Source organism: Symphalangus syndactylus, chromosome Y (assembly GCF_028878055.3).
Source record: "Symphalangus syndactylus isolate Jambi chromosome Y, NHGRI_mSymSyn1-v2.1_pri, whole genome shotgun sequence".
NCBI classification, from domain to species: domain Eukaryota; kingdom Metazoa; phylum Chordata; class Mammalia; order Primates; family Hylobatidae; genus Symphalangus; species Symphalangus syndactylus.
In genome coordinates this window covers 9018655-9043741 of record NC_072448.2, presented here as the reverse complement: position 1 = coordinate 9043741, position 25087 = coordinate 9018655, and the positions used below count along the sequence as shown (strand labels likewise).

At 47.7% G+C, this 25087-nt stretch overlaps 1 long non-coding RNA gene across 1 annotated transcript; it reads right to left on the bottom strand.

The window, feature by feature from the left end:
- Positions 1–1888: 1888 nt before the first annotated feature.
- On the bottom strand, positions 1889–24748 carry LOC129476785 (uncharacterized). Its single transcript, XR_008655081.2, has 3 exons — positions 24663–24748; positions 5899–5940; positions 1889–2165 (listed from the first exon to the last, which is right to left on the bottom strand). It is a non-coding gene; the product is annotated as an uncharacterized lncRNA (long non-coding RNA).
- Between the last annotated feature and the right edge of the window lie 339 nt (positions 24749–25087).

The following is a 25087-nucleotide window of genomic DNA, read 5'->3' as shown; positions in this document are numbered from 1 at the left end:
ATTTCTTTTTTTCTTTTTTCTTTTCTTTTTTTTTTTTTTTTTGTTGTTGTTGAGACGGAGTCTTGCTCTGTCGCCCAGGCAGTGGCGCAATCTCGGCTCACTGCAAGCTCCGCCTCCCGGGTTCACGCCATTCTCCTGCCTCAGCATCCCAAGTAGCTGAGACTACAGGCGCCCACCACCATGTCCGACTAATTTTTTCGTATTTTTTAGTAGAGACAGGGTTTGACCTGTAATGCCCAACCTGGTTTTTACTAACCCTGTTTTTAGACTCTCCCTTTCCTTTAATCACCTAGCCTTGCTTCCACCTGAATGGACTCTCCCTTAGCTAAGAGAGCCAGACAGACTCCATCTTGGCTCTTACACTGGCTGCCCCTTCCTTAAGGACTTGTCGTGAAAGCTGACCCCCAGCACATCCAAGAATGCAATTAACTGATAAGATACTGTGGCAAGCTACATCTGCAGTCCCCAAGAATTCGTCTGATAACGCCCAAAGCCCCTCATTTATCACGTTGTAATAGTCTTAAAGCCCCTGCACCTGGAACTATTTACTTTCCTGTAACCATTTATCCTTTTAACTTTTTGCCTACTTCACTTCTGTAAAATTGTTTTAACTAGACCCCCCCTCCCCTTCCTAAACCAAGATATAAAAGTTAATCAAGCCCCTTCCTCGGGGCAGAGAGAATTTTGAGCGTTAGCCGTCTCTCGGTCGCTGGCTAATAAATGACTCTTAATTCGTCTCAAAGTGTGGCGTTTTTTAACTCACTTGGGTACAACACACTGTGTTAGCCAGGATGGTCTCGATCTCCTGACCTTGTGATCCACCCGCCTCGGCCTCCCAAAGTGCTGGGATTACAGGCGTGAGCCACCGCGCCCAGCCCCGGGAGTTATTTCTTTTTCTTTTTCTTTTTCTTTTTTTTTTTTTTGAGACGGAATCTCGCTCTGTCACCCAGGTTGGAGTGCAGTGGCATGATCTCAGCTCACTGCAACCTCCACCTCCTGGGTTCAAGTGATTCTCCTGCCTCAGCCTCCCGAGTAGCTGGGATTACAGACATGTGCCATCATGCCCAGCTAAATTTTTTATATTTAGTAGAGACCAGGTTTCACCATGTTGGCCAGGTTGGTCTCGAACCCCTGACCTCAGATGATCTGCCCACCTCGGCCTTTCAAAGCGCTGGGATTACAGGTGTGAGCCACTGCCCCTGGCCAAATGTTACCTTTTTAATGGAAAATAAATAAATAAATAAATTGAAGCAAATTTTACATATAATTAACCATTCAAAAGTGAATAATTCAGGGGCATTTAGAACATTCACAGTGTTGTGCAGCCGTCACCTCTGTGTACTTTCAGAACACTTTCATTCCCCCAAAAAGAAACCTGGAATTTATCAAGCAGTCACTCTCCCTTTCCCCTTCAGCCCCTGCCAGTCACTACATTGCTTCTGGTTCTAGGGATTCATCTATTTGTGAAATTTCATCTTCATAAAAATATATACTATGTGATCATTTGTGTCTGGCTTCTTTCTCTTTGCAAAATGTTTTTGAGGCTCAACGACTTTGTATCAATTTTCAGTGCTTCATTCCTCTTCAAGGCTCAATAATATTCCATTGTGTGAATGGACCACATTTTGTTTATCAATTCCTTCCACTGATTAACATGTGAGTTATTTCTACCTTTTAGCTATAACGAATAGTTCTGCTCTGAACATTTGTGTACACATTTTTCTTGGAACCCTTGTTTTCAATTATTTTGAGTACGTACCTAGGAGTGGAATTGCTGGTTCATAGAGTAATCCTGTATTTAACTTTTTGAGGATCCACCAAAGCATTTGTTCACAGTGGCTGTACCATTTTAGACTCCCACCAGCAATGTACAAACATTCCAGTTTTGTCACATCCTTGCCACACTTGTTATTTTCCATTTTAGATTTTAGCCATCTCAGTGGGTATGAAGTGGTGCTTCACTGTGGTTGTGATTTGCATTTCCCCAATCACCACATTTTGCTTTCAATATCTGCTATCTGGTACAGTTGTTGCATCTCCTTCATACACCCCACAGTTCTGTAAAACATCCTCAACCATCCCTCCATAAGCATCAGTTCAAGGATGCTGCCTCAGTTTTTCCCAGCCAAAGAGTCACTCACCTGAGTTTGGCTTCTTGGTGGGTTCTGTGAACAAAGAGAGAAAATAAATGCAATATGCATTGAAGATTCATTGGAAGCACGAAGAAAGGCCATGAATGCCCTGATGAAAGATGAAAAGGGAGTGACAAAGCCATACAAAGTAAATGATATGGACACAAATTCCATGTTGAATTCAGAAAAAAGGCAAGAAAACACCCTTAAAATCCATTCAAAAACAATCCACCCTTGAGGCTGTGAGGATGCCCACAGGATGGCCGAAATAGCTGAGAACATCCAAGACAAGTAAGTGAGCCACCTGCCCATAGAGCCACCACAGGGCTGGACGGTGGAGGGTGAGGCAGGGGGAGGCAAAAGAAAAGAAGGAGAAAGACTTGCAGCTTCCAGAATGATGGCTTATCTCACTTTCTTTCATTCGCTCATTTATTCATTCAGCAAACAAGTATTGCATGGATGTGGATATCAGGTCAGGGGTGCTCAGGGTGCAGCCTGTGACTGCCCTGCTCAGTGAACCTGGGTTTGCAGTGTGGATGGGCAGACAAGGGCAGGAGGAGGTTTGAGGAAGATGGCTCAAAGGAGGTGGAGTCGGCCATGGCTGGGAAAATTGGAGCTTCAGGGCTGTGCAATGGCCAGACTTCTTCCAAACAGAGGAAACACCATATTTGAAAGCATGGTTTACATAACAGCCTGGCATTGCCTTGGTAGGAGGCAGCTGGAACACAGGGGTATGCGTGTGGTGGGGGCATTCACTGGGGGTGCAGAGACTGCAAAAAGGAGAGCTTGAAGCTCCAAACGGGGCATATGGTTTCGCTTGTCCTGTATTTTAATTGAAGGTTTCCCATCGCCTTTTCTTCTTCCTGCCACCTCCCTCTCCCTTCCTGCCCTCCCTTCTTCCTTCCGCCTCTCCTTCCTTCCTTCTCTCCTTTCTTCCTTCCTTTCCTCTCTCCTTTTCCCCCTACTTCTTTCCTTCTTCCCCACCCTCCTTTCTTCCTTCCTCCCCTCCATCCTTTCTCCTCTCCCTCTCTCCTTCCTTCCCTCCGTCCTTCTCTTATTCTTTCTTTTCTTTCTTCCTCCTTTCTTCCCCCATTTTTCTTTCTTTCCTTCCCCCCTCCTTTCTTCCCTTCCTTCTTCATTCCTCCCCTTCTTCCTTCCCCTCAGTCTTTTCTTAGCTCCTCCCCTTTCTTCTTCCTTTCTTCCCTCCATCGTTCCCTCTCTTCTTCCTTTTCTTCCCTCGCCTCCATCCTTTTTTCCTCCCTCTCTCCCTCTTTTCCTCTGTCCTTTCATTGTTTCCTTCTTTTCTTTCTTCTATTCCTTTTCCCTTCCTTCCTCCTCCCACCCTCCCTCCCTCTCTCCCATCCTTCCTTTCTCTGTCTTCTTTTTAAAATGTAAAATTATAAAGATTTTTTAAAATAGTGATACACTCACAGAGTTTCTTAAAGCCCAGGCAGTATAGACAGTGAAAAGTGAGTTCCCCACAGTCGCCATACAGGTGACTGTGGTTCCTGTGCACTGGGGTTTCCTTCCCATAAGGAAGGGCTGTGTATGAACAGGCACATGTCTGCCCATTCACGGGGGGCTCTTGGTAGCAAAACGATGCATTCAAAGATGTGTTTGCAGGCACTGGCAGTCCTCTAGGTGAGCAATGAAAAGGTAGTAGCAGGTGAGTGGAAAGGAAGTTTATTTCTGTGATTTTTAAAAATCAATGTGAAACTCACATATCATAAAATTTGACATTTTAAGGAGTACAATTCAATGGTGTTTCATATATTCACAATATTGTACGATCACCACCTGTATCTAGTTCCAGAACAGTTTCATCCCCACAAAAGGAGACCCCATAACCATAGCAGTCCCTCCCTTTTCTCCCCTCTTCCAGCCAAACAATTGCTAATCCACTTTCTGTCTCTCTGAATTTGCCTATTCCAGACATTTCATATTAGTGGGATCCTATACCCTGTGGCTTTTGTGCCTGGCTTCTTTCACTGAGCACATTTTCAAGGCTCATGTGGCATGCATCAGAACCCTCTTCCTTTTTACAGCCAAATAATATTCTGTTGCCTGGAGGGACCACATTCTGTTCATTCATTCATCCCCTGATGGACAGTTGGGTTGTTTCCACCTTTGGCTTATTGTGAATACTGCTGCTGCAAACATGGGTACACAAATGACTGTTTGAGTCCCTGCTCCCAATTCTCTTGGGTATCTGTCTAGAAGTGGAACTCCTGGGTCACATGTCAGTGATCTTTCAAATCAATAAGATGTCTTGTTCTGTGTCTGAGCCTACCAGCCAGCCCCTCCTTCACTATTGCACAGGGTTCTCTTGCAGATATGCCCCATTCTCTATCCAAACCAAATGCTGGTGCTACACGCTCGGTCTGAATTTTGGAGAGAATCCCCCAATGCTTCCAAAGTGGTTGCAACCACACACCTGCCTCCAACCCCCAGCCCTCAATCTGCCTTGACAGGATAGGATTCAACCTTCACCTTTTCTAACTTCGTGGGAGAAATGACATCTCCATGTTGGGGTGAGTCATTACATTTTCCTGTTGCACTGACAACAATTTTGTATCTGCTTTGTAGGATAATTATTAGTGAAAACATCACTGTGTGCAGAAAACTGGGAGAGAGACAAGTTCCTATCATCTTATTGTTGGCTTTTGAGGATCAGGTCTGGTTATCATTCTCTCTTCCTCCAACAAACACCATTATGTAACTGCACTGGTCAACCAGTTGTTCCCAATGCTAAAGCCCAATGGATTCTTCCTCTGTGTACATAAAAGTTTATTTTTCTTTCAAAATAAATGTTTGATTCCATTATGCCTGCATTAGAAACCAAATCTTTCCCTTTCTCCCACCCACCGCAGTCTGAATACACCTGAATCTCAATTAGACCATCTGCCTCAAGCAGGACTTTCTGCAGGGCCCAGGATGCATATTTTCAGCATTCTGGTCAGTCAGAAAGGTTCCAGCTGAACTTGGACTGATGCAAACACAGAATGGGAAGATTCCAGGTCCTCAGTGCCCTGGAGAAGAAAAACTCACAGCCCCGTGAGTGAAGGTAACCAGAGAAGTTGAGGGGAGAACGGAATGAAGTGTGCTCTGGGAGGGGAGATTGGAGGCCATGGATTGGGATCAGGGTATGGGACAATGAGGGATATGAACTGATGTGTAAGAAAAGCAGAAACTGGGCCAGGCATGTTGAGGCACGTCTGTAATCCCAGCGTTTTGACAGACCAAGGTAGAAGGATTGCTTGAGCCCAGGGGTTCAAGACCAGCCTGGGCAACATAGTGAGAATCCATTTCTACAAAAAAAAAGAAAAAATTAAAAAAGAAAAAAATTAGCTTGGCACGGGGGCACACACCTGTTGTTCCAGCTACTTGGGAGGCTGAGGTGGGAGGATCACTTGAGCCGGGAAGTCGAGGTTGTGTGGTAAGCTATGATTGCACCACTGCACTCCAGCCGGGGCAACAGAATGAGACTCCCATCTCAATAAAATAAACTAAAATAAAATAATAAAATACTAGCATATTCCTAAACCACAGGTTTAGAAGCACAGACCTACAAAGAAATGAGTCTGAGATTTTCAGGGCGTGTGTAAAGTTTCGTCTCAAGGCGTCTGCAATATCCTGTGAAGAACAGAGATCTCAACACCAAGAAATTCCCAACACTGGCCCAATCCAACCCCAAAGTAACTATACAGCTGATGCTGTTAGATCCAAGCTGAAAAGAGAAGGCTCCCCTTGAAATATCGGCACTTACCAGGGTCATCAAGGGCATCCGCCAAGTCAAAGTCTCTTTGACCTATTGGGAGCAAACAGGGCATAAGTCACCCCATGATAGAAAGGCCAGAATCCCCCTTGTTCCTCACCTCACGCTGCTCCCCTCCTCCTGCAAGCCTAGGGTCACCTAGAGCACTAAAACCAACCTGACCATGAGCTACGTGGGAGATGCAACCACCACCTCCATCTAGTCCCAGAACACACTCATCACCCAAAAGAAGACCCCTGTCCCCATTCAGCAGTCACTTCACCTCCCGCCTCCCCAGCCCCTGACAACCACTAATCCACTTTCTGTTGCGAGGACCACCTGCAACCTGTGTCAGAGCTTCATTCCTGCTCATGGCCAGGAAACTTTGAAGGAAGCCTCTCTCCAAGCACACAGACTTCTCTCCTGGACTGTCCCACTCACAGCTTAGGACTGGCATTTCCCCCATACACACACACACACACACACACACACACACACACACACACAGAGTCTAGGTTGAGAGGGGCTGCCCTAGAAGAAGGTGAAGCATAACAATGTGAGGATCCTGGATCCCTGAGAGACTATATGGAGCATAGGACACCTTTGCCACCTCACCTGGCTGCAACACAAACAAGAGATAAACTTTTAATTCTTTGGGGGCTGTTTGTTATAGCAGCTAGCCGACACTGACAAATACAGGGTCAGGAAGCAACCTGTGTGGACAAGCCGAGGTTCCTACCTGATCCAAAAGCAGTTAACCTAATGAATGTGTCTGCAGCAGAGAGAAGAGAACATTCACATCTTTGTGACTCATCATTAAAAACACACTGCAGAATTTGTGAGGGTGAAGGGTCCCTCTTGCTGACATATATGCACACCTTGCTCTTGTTCCTCCCTTGCCCCCTGCCAGTACTAGCCTTGTAGAGAAAACACCACTAGAGAATTTATCAGAAGTAGAGGATGCAGCCAGGAGCACATTGAATCAGCACTTACTATACATTGAGTTCTGTTGCAGTAATGCCAGGCACCCAAGCATCTCATCTGCCCACCCGAGGATGTTGGTATGACCAGCATGCATATTTCCCAAAGGAAGAACCTGAGGTGCTGGGAAGTTCAGGGCAAGGCAGGAGCAGAGTCAGAATCTGCCGAATTGTCCAGGGGGGACAACCTCTCACTCAAACACTAAGCCCTGGAGGAGGCTAAGCCTGGGGGAACCAGGTGAGCCCTTGGTGCTGGGTCTCCCCTGCTCTGATGTCTGTCTCCCTCCCAAAAATCTGTCTGCCTGGGTGATGCTTGCTCTGGAGGAAGGTTCGAGGGCTCCAACATAGATTCATACAGCCTGTGGCCCGGATCCAGGCAGATGGCACCCAGGCAGGCTTTGCTGCTCCTTGTGGAGGCAATTGGGGCCTCTCCGGAGCAGAAGACACATCCCCAGACAGGAGTCCCTAAGTCAGGACGAAGTCACAAACCTTGGAGGGAAGGGGGACTCTGAGCCCAGGGTGCGCACAGCAGCTGCCCCTGGGCCCAGACTGGAGGCTGGGAGCTGGTGGTGCCATCACAGGTCAAATCCCACACAGCCGTTTCTCTCAAACTCTGGGAGCCCCCACGTCCCTCTCAGGTGATGTTCTCTGTTGCCAGTGATCACTACAGGCTCGCCTTTAAGAACAACCTGGCCAATCTTTGCTCCCTCCAGCTCTCTCCCTATTTTTTTGTTGTTGTTGTTTTCTTTTTGTTTGTTTTGTTTTTAGATGGAGTCTCTCTCTGTGGCCTAGGCTGGAGTGCAGTGGCACAATCTCAGCCCACTGCAACCCCCACCTCCTGGGTTCAAACGATTCTCATGCCTCAGATGCCTGAGTAGCTGGGATTACAGGTGCATGGCATCACACCCAGCTAACTTTTGTATTTTTAGTAGAGACAGGGTTTCACCATGTTGGCCAGGCTGGTCTCGAACTCCTGACCTCAAGTGATCCACCTGCCTTGGCCTCCCAAAGTGCTGGGATTACAGGCGTGAGCCACCACACCTGGCCTCCTCCAGCTCTGTTGGTCATCATGGTCCAAGCTGCTCAGACTGGGCTGGGGGACAGGAACTGCGTCAGCCTCTTGGATCCATGCAACATCTCCCCTCCAAGGCTGCCAGCAGTTCCAGTCGAGACACCTGTCCAGGACCCCAAAGTTAACTGTCTCGGCTATGCACACATGCTGAGAATTTACATTCCAATCTGTGTTCACCGTTGACCAATATCTTTCACTGTGTTATATCTCTACCCATCCCAGCAATTCCAGGCATCCCCTCAGCAACCACTTAATCTCCTCCAATCTGTGCACCCAGCCACTCCCTGCTGTTGCCCTAAATAACCAAAGGCCTCGGTGTTATCTCTCCCCTCCCAGCCCTTCCTCTCTGAAATGCTGTTGCATAAAACAGGCGGTGGCACGGGAGGGCTGCAGACGGCTCGTCTCATCCTGCAGCAGGAGGCCAGGTTGCAGCGGAGGCTCCTTCAGCTTTGAGATGCTCCGGATGACCCTGAGGGATGACAGGAATTGGGGGTGGGGAGTGTCACAGAGGAAGTGGAGCCTGGGGGTTGTAGGCTTTGCTTGGTTTCAGGGGTTGCACTGCAGCCAGGAGTTGCTGCATGCGTGACTCACACACATGAGGCCGTTGTCGGTCACACCCAGACCTCGTTACATAAACCAGGCGGACTCCGGCCAGCATCAGGCGGCCTGGGCACTGAGACAGTCTCCAGTCCTGCACGCCAGGCAGGAAATCTATCTCCCAGGCAGGACCCTCTGTCCTCTCTCCTCTCCAGGGAAGTTGCAGCAAAGCCACGGCTAGGGTCCTCATGGGCCCGGAGTAAGACCCCTGGGCTGGGAGATGTCACAGGTAGGCAACGCTAACTCTGGGGTCTCTGTCTCCAAGGTCGGGGTTGCACATGACGCTATTGCTTTCACGGGGTTTATTTTCCACTGGGAACATAAGACGGGGCGGCTTTTAATCGAATCCTTGTGTTCTGGGATCCCTAAACCCCCAAGAAGAAAGCAGCCTCATTTTGTGCTGGGACTATGACAACCGTCCTCGGTTGCTGGCATCCTGGAGATGTCAATTAAGTGGCTCCTGTTGGTGGATGGGAGGGCCGAGCGTTACACATAAGCCCCTGGTAAAGCTGTGCTTGGGACCCTCCGGAGCAAAGCCATGTGATACAGCCATGTGGCACTTTGAAGCGTATTCTTCTGTAGCCTGCAGTCAGCAAACCCCTCTGAGGCCCAAATTCCACCCCTGCCGGATTCAAAGATGCTTCTTATTGGAGTTCCCCTGCCTCCCACTCAAATCCTTTATGTTGATTCAGACCTACACGTGGTTCAGGATTAGGAAACAATACTGCCAAGTGCAGGCCTCAGCAGCAGCCTCAGAAGCAGAAGTTTCTCTGGGAACTTCTCCAGCCCCCCTGTCTCTGGGTCCCATTCTCCCCTAAGGCACCGAAGGAACTAGAATCCCTCTTCCGCAAGGCGGGTCCCAGAAACAAGAACACATTTCCCCCAAAGCCAGCCATGAAACCTAAAAACAGGGTTCTAACTTTCCCTCTATCCTATCTGTACAGAGAGTGGCACAGGCCGGGCGCGGTGGCTCACGCCTGTAACCCCAGCACTTTGGGAGGCCGAGGCAGGCAGATCACGAAGTCAGGAGATCGACACCATCCTGGCTAACACAGTGAAACCCCGTCTCTACTAAAACTACAAAAAAATTAGCCGGGCATGGTGGTGGGCGCCTATAGTCCCAGCTACTGGAGAGGCTGAGGCGGGAGAATGGCTTGAACCTGGGAGGTGGAGCTTGCAGTGAGCTGAGTTCACGCCACTACACTCCAGCCTGGGTGACAGAGCGAGAATCTGTCTCGAAAAAAAAAAAGTGGCCATAAGGAAATTCCTTGACCTGACTTGTTTGGGCGTCCTAAGACCCCCATCGCAGAGAAGCTCCCAGCCCCATACCCGGAAGGAAGGAGCGCTGCTCAGAGGGGCCAAGAAGAGGCCGGGCGCGGTGGCTCACGCCTGCCATCCCAGCACTTTGGGAGGCCAAGGAGGGCAGATCACAAGGTCGAGAGATCGAGACCAGCCTGGCCAACATGGTGAAACCCCGTCTCTACTAAAAATGTAAAAACTAGCTGAGCGTGGTGGTGCGTGCCTGTAATCCCAGCTACTCAGGAGGCTGAGGCAGGAGAATTGCTTGAACCTGGGAGGCGGAGATTGCAGTGAGCCAAGACTGTGCCACTGCCCTCTAGCCTGGCAACAGAGTGAGACTCCGTCTCAAAAAAAAAAAAAAAAAAAGAGAGAGAGAGGCCAAGAAGAATCTAGACACACAGGCCTGGCTGGGTTTCCCCACTCAGACCATTAGCATTGGATCAGGACCTTTTTGTACAACCCTATTTCTACACAGCTGTCCAGACTTGGTTGAACCAAAGCATAAAAATAGACAATCTCCCCTTGTAACTTGGGGTCTTCATTCTGAATGCTCCCGTGTATACACATTAAATACATTTGTATGTCTTTTCTCCAATTAATAAATCTGCTTCATGTCCATGATTTTCAGTAACGCTTCAGGGGCCATGACCCCAGAAAGTCAATATAACAAACAGCAATTTTGCAAAGCAAAGAACAGTACCATTGCTCAAATAATAATAATGCAATGTCAAAGCCACTGCCCATTGAACATTAGCTGCCACCAGCACAGCTGCCACGCAGCACAGGAGAGCAATCAACCCACAGCAAAACCTCCGCTTCCCACTGAATTATTTACCTCGCTCTAAAGAAGAAAATCAGCTCCCAGCAGGCTCTGAGCAGAAGATAAAAAGGAACACACAGAGACTATCTAAATCCCTGACCCTGATTACAGCTATTGCCAGCAGAATTTATACACCACAGAATTGAATGAGAGCCAACTGCAATCATTACGGGACGTGCAACCACATTAGTAAATTCAGACAGGCTCTTCTGTTTCATTATTCAACCCAATGTCCTTTGATCTGCGTGCCCTGGAGAAGCAAAGCCCTTTCAAGCAATTGTTTTCTTCCTTCCTTCCTTCATTCCTTCCTTCCTTCCTTCCTTCCTTCCTTCCTTCCCTCCCTCCCTCCGTCTTTCTCTCTTTCTCTCTTTCTTTCTTTCATACAGAACCTCACTGTGTTGCCCAGGCCGCAGTGCAATGGCTCAATCTCGGTTCACTGCAACCTCCGCCTCCCAGGTCCAAGTGATTCTCCTGCCCGCCTCAGCCTCCTGAGTAGCTGGGATTACAGGCGTCCCCCCACTATGCCCAACTAATTTTTTTTTATTTTTAGCAGAGATGGGGTTTCACCATGTTGTCCAGGCTGGTCTCGAGCTCCTGACCTCGTGATTCACCCACCTTGGCCTCCCAAAGTGCGGAGATTACAGGCATGAGCCGCCATGCCTAGCCTTTCTTTTTGTTTTTGTTTTTGTTTTGATACAGAATCTCACTATGTTGCCCAGGCTGCAGTGCAATGGCGCAATCTCGGCTCACTACAACCCCAGCTTCCCCGGTTCAAGCGATTCTAGTGCCTCAGTCTCCCGAGTAGCTGGGACTACAGGTGCATGCCACTACGCCTAGGTAATTTTTGTATTTTTAGTAGAGACGGGGTTTCACCATGTTGGCCAGGATGGTCTTGAACTCCTGGCATCAAGTGATTCACCCACCTCGGCCTCCCAAAGTGCTGTAATTACAGGCATGAGCCACCGCCCCCGGCCTGTTTTTTATTTCTTTACTCGGATTGTACTGGTTTCCTCTGAAGTGTGGGTTCATTTAAATCAACTTTCTGGGGGCAGCTGCTGCAGGTGAAGCCACTTAGTGGGTCCTAGACCCATAAAGCCCTTCTCAGCTCGAGGAAGCCCACAGAGGGGACAGCTCCAAGGTTTTACAAAGCTGGCACAGGGACCCTGAGAAGGACAAATCTTGACTTCCTTCAGGCAAATCCTAAGGTTTCTCTTTGACTCCAGTTCAGCAGTTAAAAAATACATATGTGTATATATAGAAAGCATATGATAGTGGTTCTTGTGACTGAACTTGTTACTGGAAAGAGGTCTGGAATCAGACCCCAGGAGAGGGTTCTTGGATCTTGCACAAGAAAGAACTTGCGGCGAGTCCATAAAGTGAAAGCAAGTTTCTTAGAAAAGTAGAGGAATCAAGAATGGCTCCTCCATAGACGGAGCAGCCCCGAGGGCCACTGGTTGCCCATTTCTATGGTGATTTCTTGATGATATGCTAAACAAGGGGTGGATTATTCATGCCTCCCCTTTTAGACCATATAGGGTAACTTCCTGACATTGCCATGGCATTTGTAAACTGTCATGGCACTGGTGGGAAGGTAGCAGTGAGGACCACTCGAGGTCACTCTCGTCGCCATCTCGGATTTGGTAAAATTTGGCCAACTTCTTTATGGCAAGCTGTTTCATCGGCAAGGTCTTTATGACTTGTATCTTGTGTCAACCTCCTATCTCATCCTGTGCCTTAGAATGCCTTGACCATCAGGGAATGCAGCCCAGCAGCATTCAGCCTCATTTTACCACACCCCTACTCAAGCTGGAGTTGCCCTGGTTCGAACACCTCCAACAAACTCAACTTAGGTCCACCGGCCCGGTGCAGTAAAGCCAAACACTGCCATCGGGATTGCAGTGTAAGGAAGTGAGGCGTTTATTCTGAGCTATTTAGAGGGCATCAAGCAACCTTCTTGATGCCTTAAGACCCAACCTCCTGGGTGGCCAGTAGGTGAGGGTTTTCAATGGCAAGAAGGCAAAGCCATAATACATGCAGGCTATACATTGCTTTGACCTAAAAAGCCAGGATACCTGGAAGCAGGGGCTTAATGTGGATTCAGAGGTTCTCTGATTTGTCATTGGTTAAGGAGGCAAAGCTTTGTCTGAACATTCGGGGTCAGCAGAAATGAATGTTAGTTCTGGCCATTGGTGTGACTTCCTCCAGCACCTCCCTGCACCCCCTTCTACCCCCCTCCCACTGCCACACGCCCCAGGGAAGGAATTTAGAACAAACATTTGTAATGAGAATTCAGGCCTCAGTTTCTCTTAACCAACGTCTGTGAGCCAGCAGGTGGCATTTTTTATTTGGTGGGGGTCTGGGTTCCTGAAAATCGACTCAGGGCCATATAGTAAGATGTCATCTTGGCTGGGCATGGTGGCTCACGCCGGCAATCCCAGCACTTTGGGAGGCCAGGGCAGGCAGATTACCTGAGGTCAGGAGTTCCAGACCAGACTGGCCAACATGGGGAAGCCCTGTGTCTACTAAAAATACAAAAATGTGGGCGTGGTGGTGCACACCTGTAGTCCCAGCTACTTGGGAGGCTGATGCATGAGAATCGCTTGAACCCAGGAGGTGCTGGAGGTTGCAGTGAGCCAGGATTGCACCACTACACCGCAACCTGGGTGACAGAGCAAGACTCCATCTCAAAGAAGGATGTTACCTTTAGTCTTTACAAGAAACTAAACATCTTGAGGCTCTAACTTCCTTGGCTATTGTTCTACACTACAATCACCTTCTTGCTTATCAAGCTGCTCCATGTACTTCTCAAGGCCAGCGAGGTGCCTGGAATTTCCCTTGAAGGAACTCAAGGTTTTCCTTTATTTCCATGCTAGGGAGAGTGCCTGGCAGGCCCCTAAGAGGGGTGTCCTTGCTCCATCTCACTCTCTCCCAGGACGGCATGATTCACAGAGTAAAAAAAATTAAATAATATGACTAGGTTAGGACTGTAGGTTGCAACAGAAAGTGACAAGGAAGGCTGCTGCCCCAATGTGGAATCTTATTCCCGGTGGGCCTTGTTTGCGAGGGCTGGGTTCCAGTTTATCCCCATGGATAAGATGAAATCCATTCTGTTCTCTAATTCCTTATGAAGTCTCCGTTTCCAGCAGGACAGGAAATCAAACACAGCTGGAGTCTCCTCCTCCACACCCCAACATGAATATCCAGGGACTCCCTAATGCTCAAGCTCACCGGGGCTGCAGACGCCAGAGCTGAGCAGGCCACCCTAGTGCATGATCTGCTCCTCAGAACCCATGAACCCTCCACGGTCTCAGCATCCGAGCAGCCCAGCCTCTCCCCAGAAGGTCAACCAATTGGCCCTGTTCTTGACTTCCCAGTGACCGTATTATGCAGTTGCAGATTGAAGCTCTATTAGAGCAAACATTGGTAATGAGAATTCAGGCCTCCGTGTATGTCTGTAACACAACAGACAGTGTCTCCAGAGGTCGAAGTATTCTGTCGTCAAAGAGGAAGGAATGATCATTCATCACAAGAAGCAAGACATCTTTGGTGCAAGGAAAACTCAAGGAAAATATCGCAGACCATGCAATGGGGCACTGGTGGATGGTGTGTGGTAAACCAGTCTTCCCAGAGTGGCATGCACACGGATCCCTCAGGACACGGGTGACACACACGCTATGCTTCAGCAGGTCTGGCTGGGCCCAGGACACAGTGTTTCTCATCAGCTCCCGGGGGATGCCAAGGCTGCAGATCCATGGATCTCACTCTGCAGGACAGAGACTTGGTAATGGCTTCCCAGATTTGCTACAGTAAAATCCCAAAGACTGGGCAGCTTCAACAACCTTGATTCTCCCACAGTCCTGGAAGCTGGAAGTCTGAGATCAGGGTATGGGCAGGGCTGGTTCCTCCTGAGTCCTCTGTCCTGGGCTTGTAGATGCCGTCTTCTCCCTGTGTCCCCATGTGGTCGTCCCTCTGTGTGTGTGTGTCTGTGTCCTCATCTGCTCTTCTTATGAGATATCTTACTCCATTGCAGGCTGCTATCACAGAATACCCTAGGCTGGGTGGCTTATAAACAACAGACTTTTCTTCTCCCACAGTCCTGGCGGCTGGAATTCTGAGATCAAGGCATGGGCAGAGCTGGTTCCTCCTGAGGCCTCTCTTCTTGACTTGTAGATTCCGTCTTCTCCCTGTGTCTTTACAGGGTCGTCCCTCTGTGTGTGTCTGTGTCCTTATCTCCTCTTTTTATAAGGACCCCAGTCCTATTGGATCAGGGCACAACCTCCTGAGCTCATTGTACCCTTCTCACCTCTTTGAAGACCGCACCACCAAACACAGTCACGTTCTGAGGTCCTAGGGATTAGGCCTTCAATATATAAATTTTGGAGGCGCACAATTCAGCCCTTACAGAGGTAACTCATTCATTGGAATATCAATGTGTTTGTCCACTGTGGCTGCTGCCATAGCAAAGTTCCACAGACCAGGCTGTTTAAACAGTGGACATTGATTCTCCCACAGTCCTGGAGGCTGGAAGTCTGAGATGAAGGTGTGGGCAGGGCTGGTTCCTGCTGCGACCTCTCTCCTGGGCTTGTGGATGCCATCTTTTCTGTGAGTCCTCACAGGGTCATCCCTCTGTGCATGTCTGTGTCTTCATCTCTTCTTTTCATAAGGTCTGCAGTCCTGTTGGATCAGGGCCCAACCTAGTGACCTCATTTTGCCTGAATCACCTCTTTTTTTTTTTTTTTTTTTGAGACAGAGTCTCGCTCTGTCACTCAGGCTGGAGTGCAGTAGTGCGATCTCGGCTCACTGTAACCTCTGCCTCCCAGGTTCAAGCGATTCTCCTGCCTCAGCCTTCCAAGTAGCTGGGACTACAGGCACGCCCGGCTAATTTTTTTTTTTATATATATTTTTAGTAGAGATGGGGTTTCACCGTGTTAGCCAGGATGATCTCCATCTCCTGACCTCATGATCTGCCCGCCTCAGCCTCCCAAAGTGCTGGGATTACAGGCGTGAGCCACCGCACCTGGCCTGAATCACCTCTTTAAAGACCCTATCTCCGAACACAGTCACGATTGGAGGTCCTGCAGGTTAGGACTTCCATTTGTAAAATTGAGGAGGGTATAATTTGGCTCACAACAGATTTAAACCACGGAACATGGTCAATTAAACTGGGGATGCCACTGGACAGCCTGGTTCAGTGGAGATAACCAGGGTTTGGGAATCTGGAGAGACAGTTTCATCTCAGCAACATCACGCGCCTGGCCTATGCCCTCAATAACACTCTTCCTTAATTTTTTTTTTTTTTCTGAGACAGAGTCTTGCTCTGTTGCCCAGGCTGGAGTGCAGTGGTACAATCTCGGCTCACTGCAGTGCAATAGTGCAATCTCAGCTCACTGCAACCTCTGCCTCCCGGGTTCAAGCAATTCTCTCACCTCAGCCTCCCGAGTAGCTGGGATTACAGGCACATGCCTCCATGCCTGGATCAGCCCAGAATCCAGCCACATGCAGATTCCAGATCAGCCCAGAATCTGGCCACATGCAGATTCTGAACCACTCCCAGAGGATGGGATTCACAGACTACAGCAGAGTTTCCCAGCCTCAGCACTGTGGCTGGACACATTGCCGACAGGTTTAAGTGCCTCTGGCCCCTGATCCATCGGGGGAATCCCCAGGAGCTTAGCAGTGTCTGGCAGAGCCCCACCTGCAGGCAGAACCCCACTTTTCTACCCCTTGTGTGCCAATGAGAAAGAGGAAAATGGCTGGAATGGGGGGGGGCCTCAAAGGAAGGGTCAGTTGTTATCCAAGAAAGGGGAGACATTTCGTGGACTCTGCGTTTGTCTGGTAATTGGCTCCAGATGTCTTCACACTCAGGTGCCAAACAGCCACAGACTTTTCCTGCACAGCCCCTTCCTACTCCAAGAAAGAAACCATGGAATGCTGAGCTTCTGGGTTATATGTGCCATGGCTCTATGCCCTGTGGGGAAAAAATCCTACAAGTGCATTCTGACAGTAAGATCCGTTTAGAAATGCCCCAGACAACTATACCGTACCTCCTATGCTGTACGGGACAACTCTACCCCCAGACAACTCTACCCCCAGACAACTCTACCCCCAGACAACTATACCCCCAGACAATTATACACCCAGACAACTATACCCCCAGACAACTACACCCCCAGACAACTATACCTCCAGACAACTCTACCTCCAGACAACTCTACCCCCAGACAACTCTACCCCCAGACAACTATACCCCCAGACAACTATACCCCCAGACAACTATACCCCCAGACAATTATACACCCAGACAACTATACCCCCAGACAACTACACCCCCAGACAACTACACCCCCAGACAACTACACCCCCAGACAACTATACCTCCAGACAACTATACCTCCAGACAACTATACCTCCAGACAACTCTACCCCCAGACAACTCTACCCCCAGACAACTATACCCCCAGATAACTATACCCCCAGACAACTATACACCCAGACAATTACACCCCCAGACAACTACACCCCCAGACAACTACACCCCCAGACAACTATACCCCCAGACAACTATACCTCCAGACAACTATACCTCCAGACAACTATACCTCCAGACAACTCTACCCCCAGACAACTATACCCCCAGACAACTCTACCCCCAGACAACTATACCCCCAGACAACTATACCCCCAGACAACTCTACCCCCAGACAACTATACCCCCAGACAACTATACCTCCAGACAACTATACCTCCAGACAACTATACCTCCAGACAACTATACCTCCTACAGGGTACAGGAGCATGACATTTCCAACCTGTCCCCTTTCGCAGGGTTAGAAGTTACGACTAACAGCAGGTTCTCCACTACAGCACTAATGACACTTGGGGCTGCATAACTCTCTGTCATGGGTGCTGTCCTGTGCACTGTAAGGTGTTGAACAACATGCCTTGTCTCCACCCACCGGATGCGAGAACACCCATCCCAGTGCAACTACCAAAATTGTTTCCAGACATTGCCAAGTGTTACTTGAGGAACACAATTATCCCTGGGTAGCAGAAGAATGTCATAGATAGATGATGGACTGCTAGATAAATAGATAGATTGATAGAGGGATGGATGGATAGATAGATAGATAGATAGATAGATAGATAGATAGATAGATAGACAGATGGATAGATAGATGATAGATAGATAGATAGATAGATAGATAGATAGATAGATAGATAGAGATGAGAGTTGGATAGAGAAGTAGGTAGAATGATAGATGATAGATAGATAGATGATTGATAGATGATAGATAGATATAGATAGATACATAGATAGATAGATAGATAGATAGATAGATAGATAGACAGGCAGATAGATGACAGATGATAGATGACAGAAAATCATTGACAGGTTAGGTAGATGATAGGTGTATATAATAGAGACAGATAGGTTGATGGATAATCATAGACGATAGATAGATCTATAGATAGGCAGACAGACAGACAGGATCTGTCATGCTAAGGCAAGATTCCTCAACCTCAGTCCTAGTGACATATGAGGTTGGATCATTCTTTTCTGTGGGGCGTCCTGTGCACTGCAGGGTGTTGAGCAGCATCCCTGGGCTCCACCCACTAGATGCCAGAAGCATCCCTGCTATCAGTGTGGCAACTCAAAGCCTCAAGATATCGACAAGTGTCCCTGTGGATAAACATGATTCCTGGTTGAGAATGGCTGGATGGCAGCATCTGTATCTGGGGGTGTCACCTTGGGCCTGCATAGATTGAATGACACATCACCGAATTGGAGACCACAGAGCTGCCTCCCCACTGTGGCAGTGATCCATGAGACTCCACACAAAGGTAACCAAATGGTTGCTCACAGAGTCATCATCTCTTAAAAGAAGCACATAGCTCCACTTGGGCATCACCTGGGGTACTTCTTAAAATGCAGGTCTCCCAGCTCCCAAATGCCTGACCCATGCCTACTGAATAAAGATCTCAGTGGGTGGGGACGGGGTGGTGCTTTTAATACCTCCTCCCTTCAAGGTGATGACCTGCACATCAAAGACAGAGAATCACTGCACTAAATGGCTGCATGCTCAAGGTGACAATGGCAGGGAAATGACCCATTTGTGGTTCCCTTTCCACACCTACAAATTTGCTAGATCAAAGGATAGTTGCAGGGAAGGAGGGGGCAGGGAGAGAGGGGGCACCAGAATGGAAGCAAGTCAAGAAAAATATAACTGAGACGTAGGATGAGGCTGGCGTGGTTTGGGGTTCTGTACGCTGGCATGGCATGGCTTCTCACCTTAGGCGATCATCGTAACTTTTTTTCCTTTTTTTTTTTTTTTTTCTGAGATGGAGTCTTACTCTGTCACCCAGGCTGGAGTGCAGTGCTATGATCTCAGCTCATTGCAACCTCTGCCTCCCAGGTTCAAGCACTTCTCCTGTCTCAGCCTCCTGAATAGTTGGGATTACAGACACCCCCCACCATGCCTGGCTAATTTTTGTATTTTTAGTAGAAACAGCGTTCTGCCATGTTGGCCAGGCTGGTCTCAAACTCCTGACCTCAAGTGATCTGCCCAACTCGGCCTCCCAAACTGCTGGGATTACAAACATGAGCCACTGTGCCCGGCCCACAACTTCCCCATATCCCAATTTTTAGAAGTAAACTAAACAGCCTGTGACAACCTAATGCAGCAAGCAATGAAAAATACTTGGAACAATCCTCACCTTTACTCAACAGAAGTACTCAGAAATATGATGTGCTACTGTTCAGAGCTCTGAGTGGTCTTTTTCATAAGTCTTTTTTAGTCTTTACATAGAAACACAGCTCTATACAAATGCACACACATTTAAGTCATGTTGATACGGACAGGAGGCAGGAAGATACTAGATAGAAGAGGGCAGTTCCCAAGCAAAGGCCCCGCCCTCAAGCCTGGAATCCTGTAGTCCTAAATGGAAACAGGCATTCCTATTTTTGTGCCCAAATGTTGCCTTTTGACCCACCATGCCCCCCTGTCCTGTACCCATATAAACCCCAAACCCCAGCCCCCATGTGCAGACAGACAGATGAGTAGAAACGCAGAGGAACCAAAGAGCAGCACAGCAGAGGAGAGAAGAGAAGGAACATCTGAACACTGAGAGGTGTTCAGCTGGGGATGGCTGGAGAAGAGATTAGCTGCAGGACAACTAGACTCCAGGGGAAGATCATCTCCCCACTCCGTCCCCTTTCCAGCTCCCCAACCATCCCACAGAGAGTCACCTTCATCTGGCAACAAACTCTTCCGCATTTACCATCCTGCAGCTGGTTCGTGTGACCTGATTCTTCCTGGATGCTGGACAAGAACCCGGGTACCAAGACGGCACTGAGCTGGCTAACGCTTAAGCCATGTGCGGATGGCAGAGCTAAAAGAGCACCATAAAACGCCCACTGGGGCTTCGGGGATCACAGGCACCCACCCCTAGATGCTACCGTGGGGCCCAGAGCTCAAAAACACTCACACTAGCTGCTGCACCTGCCCGTCTGCAAGTTCTGCATCCCATAAGAGGTTTCAGTGTGTGGCGGTCAAACAGATGAAGCACACCCCTGTCACACGTCCTGTGAGGGGGGTCAGGGAACTCTCAGGTTTCAAATCTGATAAGGGAATAATGTACAATAGACTTGGAAGAAACTGTATTAGCTGGTGTATATCCTGGACATATATCCTTCTCTTTTAATTTATTTTTAATTGATGCATAACAGATGTATATAGCTTCAGGGTACATGTAATAATTTAATACATTTATATAATTTGTAAAGATCAAATCAGCCTACTTGGGATATCCATCCACCTTAAATATTTGTCTTTCCTTCATATTAGAACCATTCCAACTCTTCTATTTTGAAATCTACAATAGATTATTGTAAACTAAAGTCACCCTCCTGATTATCTAAACACTAGTGCTTATTTCTTCTATCAAACCCTATAATTTTCTTTTTTTCCCCTCAATAAATGACATTTCATACACTGCCCTTTGGGGTTTCCACTTCTGGTTTTCAGCTTCTTCTCAGCCGTTAGAAGACCTGATTTTGTCTCGTGTTCCTTCATGCCCCCCTGGATTGGACGGCAAATACTAATTAAATCAGTGGAAACGTGGGGCTGCTAAAATATCAACCTCTATTAGGAATATGGCCATATTGTTATTATCTTGTTTTGTATTGATAATTTAGTAATCATAATAATGATTTACAGTATATTAACCCTTAACAATATTCTGTCTTCTTTATTTTATTTTAAGTTCTGGGACACATGTGCAGGATGTGCAGGTTTGTTACATAGCTAAACATGTGCCATGGTGGTTTGCTGCACCCATCAACCCGCCACAGAGGCATTAGGCCCCACATGCATTAGCTATTGATCCTGAACAATAATCTGTTTTCTTAAGTACTTCGTAGCAATCATCGCACCAGCCTTGCAGAATGTTTTTGGGATCTTGGGAATGTGCTCCATTTCCAGCTGGTGATGGCTGGGGATCCTCTGTAATAGGGTCAGTAATTATTGTCAGTAATAGGGTCGTCTGTGCATTTAACTAATTTTTACCCAGGACATAGCCAGCTGCTGCATGCACATCATCTTATTTACACAGAAGGGCCCTGATCCAGACCTCACTTTCTTTCCAGTCCTTCCTGTAACCTCCCTAAGGGGCGCTACTTGTGTCAGAGGCACTGGAACCAGAGCGACTCCATCTTGAACAGGGGCTGGGCAATAGAAGGCTGAAACCTACTGGGCTGCATTCCCAGATGATTAAGGCATTCTGAGTCACAGGATGAGATTGAAGGTCTGCACAAGATACAGGTCATAAAGACCTAGCTGATGAAGCAGGCTGTAGTAAAGTAGCCAGCCGGAACCCACCAAAACCCAGATGGTGATGAGACTGACCTCTGGTTGCCCTCAGTGTTACACTCCCACCAGCACCATGACAATTACAAATGCCATGGCAATGTCAGGAACTCTGCATGGTCTAAAAAGGGGAGGCATGAATAATCCAAGCCTTGTTTAGCATATCATTAAGAAATAACCATAAAAATGGGCAACCAGTAGTTCTAAGAGCTGCTCTGTGGAGTAGCCATTCTTTTATTCCTTTACTTTCCTGATAAACTTGTTTTCACTTTACAGACTTGCCCTGAATTCTTTATCGAGCAAGATTCAAGAACCCTGTCTTGGGGTCTGGATCCGGACCCCTTTCCTGTAACACTTGGAGAAGGGATGATTCTGATTTTCAGAAGACAAGGCTTGGGATAGAGCAGGATGCTCACTGGAGTCTTCCCAGAGAGAGCTACAAGACAGCTCAGATTCTGCTGCCAGCTGCCCCCATTCAAATCCTCAGTGCCTCAGTTTACCCATATCTGTGATGATTAATACTGAATGTCAACTTGATTGGATTGAAGGATACAAAGTATTGATCCTGGGTGTGTCTGCGAGGGTGTTGCCAAAGGAGATTAACATTTGAGTCAGTGGACTGGAAGGGGCGGACCCACCCTCAATCTGGATGGGCACCATCTAATCAGCTGCCACTGTGGCTAGAATATAAGCAGGCAAAAAGTGTGAAAAGAGACACTGGACTAGTCTTCTGGCCTACATCTTTCTCCCATGGTGGATGCTGGAACATCAGACTCCAAGTTCTTCAGTTTTGGAACCTGGACTGGCTCTCCTTGCTCCTCAGCCTGCAGATGGCCTATTGTGGGACCTTGTGATCGTGTGAGTTAATACTTAATAAACTCCTCTCTCTATATATATTTGTATTGCATTAGTTCTGTCCCTCTAGAGAACCCTGACTAATACACCATCTGTAAAACGACATCAGGCATGACACTCCCGTCATAGGGCTGAGGGACAATCAACTAAGTTAATCCATGCCTAGTGCATAGGAAGTGCTGCTGTCATTCAAAGAATTTAGCACAGGACAGGGTGTGGTGGCTGATGCCTGTAATCTCAAGATTTGGGGAGGCCAAGGCAGGAGGATCGTTTGAGCTGAGACGTTCAAGTCCGTCTGGACAACATAGTGAGATCCTGTCTCTACAAAAAGTTTTAAAAACTAGTCAGGCACAGCTGCAAATGCCTGTAGTCCCAGCTACTCTGGAGGCTGAGGTGGGAGGTTTGTTCGAACCCCTGGGGTGAAGGCTGCAGGGAGCTATGACGGAACCACTGCACTCCAGTCTAGGTGACACAGTGGGTCCCTCCCTCAAAAAAATTAAAACACATTATAAAAAAGAAAACATTTTATGTCATAGGTGCATTTAATACAACTACCCTACCAAACGCCATAGCTTAGCCTTCCTGCCTCCAAAGTGCTCAGAACACTTTCATCAGCCAACGGATGGACAAATCATCTAGCACACAGTTGACTTTAAATGAGGTGTTGCATACCTCACATCATTTATTGAATATTGTACTGAAAGTGAAAAACAGAATGGCTGTGTGGGGCCGGGCACGGTGGCTCACACTTATAATCCCAGCACTTTGGGAGGCCGAGGCAGGTGGATCACCAGAGGTCAGGAGTTCAAGACCAGCCTGGCCAACATGGTGAAACCCAGTCTTTACTAAAAATACAAAAATTAGCTGGGTGTAGTGGCGGGAGCATATAATCCCAGCTACTTGAGATGCTGAGGCAGGAGAATTGCTTGAACATAGGAGGTGGAGGTTGCAGTGAGCTGAGATTGTGCCACTGCACTCCAGCCTGGGCAACAGAATGAAACAACACGACATCTCAAAAAAAAAAAAAAAGAAAAGAAAAGAAAAGTTGTATGGGTACTCAAAGTACAGTTTTAGTTTGTACTGAATGCATCCTAATTTTGCACCATTGTAAAGTTGAAAAATCTTAAATTGAACCATCATGTCAAAACATGGTAAGTTGGGATCTGTCTGTATCCGCACTTGGTAGAAGTTGATTTGCCCAAGGGGATATGGTTAACCTTTGGCTCTTACTGTGAATGACATAAACTCCTAGAAGTATTTTTCTGGGGAGGTGGGTTTACTGTTGAACAACTCCCTGTAAACAGAAACTAGTGAATGCATGGCCGCATTGTCCACTTACTAGGTGAGATCTGAAGACAGCACAGAATAATAAAAAATTCTCACTGCAGATCCTAGACTATGTCCACCAGGATCTATCCATCCTGACACTGCCTCCGCCCATAAACAACCAACTCCAATCTCAATGACATCCAAGTCTTTAAACAGGATAAACAGGAAGTGCTGCCACAGGAACATCTGAATGATGTGTTTTAACTCCTAACAGAAATACCTCTCTCTCTTAAGATGCGCCCAGGTATTCCCTTCTCTGGAATCGCCACATTAAAATGACCAAAGAAACTTACTCAACCGTTGTTCAAATCCTATACAGTATGAGTTCATTGGAGTTTCTTAAAGAAGTCCTTGCACGGTACTAAAAAATCTAATCTTGGCATCTGGGACAGCCAGCCTCCAAGTTTATATTGAAGTTTTTGATGTGAACAATTCAGGTGGTTTTAATTTGCAAGAATGAACGACAGTGTTTAGGAAAAGGTTTAAAAATCTGAACAAATACAACCCTTCTGGCAAACAAATCTCTAGTAATCCGCCCCACAGGATGAAGTAGTTTCAACTCTATTTTTACTGTATGGAAATGGTCAGAACTAATTTTTAAAATCAGAAAGAAATGACTGACATTCCCCACACGCCCAGTCATGCTTGAATCATGGAGTTAAATGGGTCATTTTTTAAATGCTTGGGACACATGGATCAAAACAGGAAAAATATGGTGAATATCTAGATGGTATCAGCTAACGTCCTGCCTTTCTGGATCGAATTCCCAGATTCCAAATTGGAGCAGCCCGTCTTCTCCCTCCCTCTCAGCCACCCATTGCTCTTAGTCTCCTTTCTAATCCCATTGGGCAAATTATCCCCATTCACTTCATAGCAACTCCTTTGGAAAGAGTTTCTTAAAGCAAGAGGAGAAAAATCCACGCCCAGGCAGATCTCCCTCAAAGCAAAACGCCTCTTACCTCGGGTGTGCATTAGAAAACACAGGAACGCAAGACAGGGAAGTCCCCACCAGCTCTCCATGGTTTGCTTCAGGATGCAAGACCCTCAGTGGACTCCCCACCCAAGCGAACTGTGAGATCCGGCCTCTCCACCCTCCTGTTGTTGACTTCTGGTCTCCCAGCTTGGAAGAAGCGAGGCGATGTCTTCAAGTGGAAAATATGAACCGAACTGCCAGAAACAAATGGGCTCCAAGCTCAGATCCCAAACTCCACAGCTGAAAACCTGTGGGACCAGTGTAGGCACGCTCAGTCACGTGTCGGAGCCAGCCTCCCAGGGCTGCCCCAACCAATCCGCAGCCGCACAGAGGATGGGGAAACTCGGGTGCTTCCCAAGCGCCAATGGGCACCTCAGGCTTCTGGAAGCCGGCACACTTGCTTGGCAACTC